Source organism: Alligator sinensis, unplaced genomic scaffold (genome assembly GCF_000455745.1).
Source record: "Alligator sinensis unplaced genomic scaffold, ASM45574v1 scaffold24_1, whole genome shotgun sequence".
Lineage (NCBI taxonomy): Eukaryota > Metazoa > Chordata > Crocodylia > Alligatoridae > Alligator > Alligator sinensis.
Genome location: NW_005842609.1, coordinates 426024 through 428263, shown reverse-complemented (window position 1 = coordinate 428263; position 2240 = coordinate 426024). Strand labels below are relative to the sequence as shown.

Sequence of the window (2240 nt, the reverse complement as noted above, 5' to 3'; positions counted from 1 at the left end):
AAAAACTGTAAAGAAAACCCAAATGACTATTGTGTTCTAGGGCACAACATGGTAATTCTATGATGTATGGAGGACTGGAGGTCCTCTCTTCTTTTGAAACTAAGAAACCAAGGATAAAGCAATCCTATGATAAAGAGATCTTGATTTAGCATGCTGGTTAAAGAGAAACAACTATCTGTTCATCTAGCATTCATGTGAGAGTCAGATAACCACAAAATCATAAAACACTCCTCACACCATTAAAACTCTTTCCCTTTTAAAAGAAATAAAACAATTGACCTTTGCTTATGTTTATTTCTGCAGCCAGAGATTAAGTACTGGCCCTGGCTTTAACTAAGAATGTGTTCTCTCTTTCATGCTTCAAAATGAATATCAAGGGTTTTATTCCCTTAACTGTCAATAAAACATTTGAGTTCCTTGGGACAAAAGGTGCTATTAAAGTGCAAATATAACTATGAAGTTTGCGGTTGTGCACACATGCACACGCACACACAAACAAAGCACAAACAACCCTTCTTCTAAAAAGAGAAGGAATCATAAACTATGCCATCACGCCTTATCTTTAATTACCTTTGTAGATATTTTTGCCAGCACACTACTAAGAAGCATATAATAATTACCCCTCATTATGCAAGTGTATCTGGAAGCACTGCTCAAGGACATGAATATTTGGAAATCTTTAATTTTGGTAATTAGTGAATGGTCTCCACCAAGAGTCAGATTTGCCCTTACTCACTATCACTTATTGAAAATAAGAATGACTACAAATAGTCACAAATTTGAAAATGCATCTGTTGGTATGCAGCCCCTCTCTCAGTCTTTAATATCAATCTGAATTAAAGAAAGAGTTTTCAGCTTCTTCAGCTACAATTGTGTACACTTTAATTGATTGCTATTTAATATACCTCTTAGGAGGGAGACTATATTCCAGACTTGCAGGCAGGGTATTTAAGGTGACATCTTGGGCTTTTATTTCTTTCAACTTGTAAGCACAGTTCAGGAGCTGCTTCTTCTGTGGTTTCCCAGGAACTGCCAAACTGTAGCAATACATCTGCTAGAGAGACCAAATTAGCCAGATCAGTCTGAAGTCAAGTAGGAGGCAGGTTAGGTTTGCACCTTATAGACTAACCAAAGTAGATAAATGGGTAGTAGAAGCTTTTGTGAGCTGAAGCTCACTTCGTTAGATGCTGTGAAAGGACATGCAGAAAGCAGAAAATAAGCAGAGAGAAACTGGAACACAGAAGCTGACAAATGAACCAGCAGCCACTAGATGTCACTGAGGCTCCATGCAAGGGCTTCCACTGCTTTGGAAATCCTCACCGAGAACTGTCCTGTGTACCCGACTTGGAAATGACCCAAGAGCCCAGATGCTCCATCATCCAGTAAAAAAAGAGAATGAAAATGAGAAGCATCACGTTTTATAAAGGTAAAACACTTGTGGATATCCACTCTTCTTCAAAACAGATATGTCTATATGTATGCATATGTTTGTATATGTGTGTGTATATTTATATATGTGTGTGTATGTGTATACACGTACATATATGTGTGTGTGTATACATATATATATGTATATGTGTATATATATACACACACATATACTAGGCACATATGTGTGTGTATATGCATATACATACATAAGCGCGCACACGTTTATATAAATGTGTGTGTATACGTGTGTGCATGTGCAGATACATATATATGAGAAACATTACGTTTTATAAAGGTATTGTGGACATCTGCTCTTCAAGAAACAGGTATGTTTATATGTATGTATGTATGTATACACACATATACTTACACATACATATACATATATGTATATATATGTGCATGCATGTGTATATGTATATACACATACTATATATGTATATACATATACATACATAAGCACACATATACATACATTTGTGTATGTTTATATACATACACACGTTTGTGTATATGTGTGTGCGCCTATGTATATTCATATATATATGAGAAGCATCACGTTTTGTAAAGGTAAAACACCTGTGGACATCCGCTCTTCAAGAAACAGAAATGTTTATATGTAGATATGTATTTACATAGATGTATAGATATCTATGTGTGTCGTATACAAATCTACATATACATATATATAGGCACACAAACACACGCATAGGTAGTTACAAGCATGTACGTACACACGTCTATGTATCCCTATAAACGTGTCTATACACACGCAGCTGACCCTGGCTACCTCGCCGCACACGTGGTTC

General features: G+C 36.1%; 1 long non-coding RNA gene across 1 annotated transcript in view; it reads right to left on the bottom strand.

Annotated features, from left to right (window-relative positions):
• The window catches only part of LOC102373672, a 3333-nt gene extending 1096 nt beyond the window's left edge, over positions 1–2237 (bottom strand). Inside the window, exons 1-2 of the long non-coding RNA XR_324898.3 lie at positions 2166–2237; positions 906–1054 (exon numbers count right to left, since the gene is read on the bottom strand). This is a non-coding gene — a long non-coding RNA (uncharacterized LOC102373672). The remainder of the gene's footprint in view (positions 1–905; positions 1055–2165) is intronic.
• Positions 2238–2240: the final 3 nt, after the last annotated feature.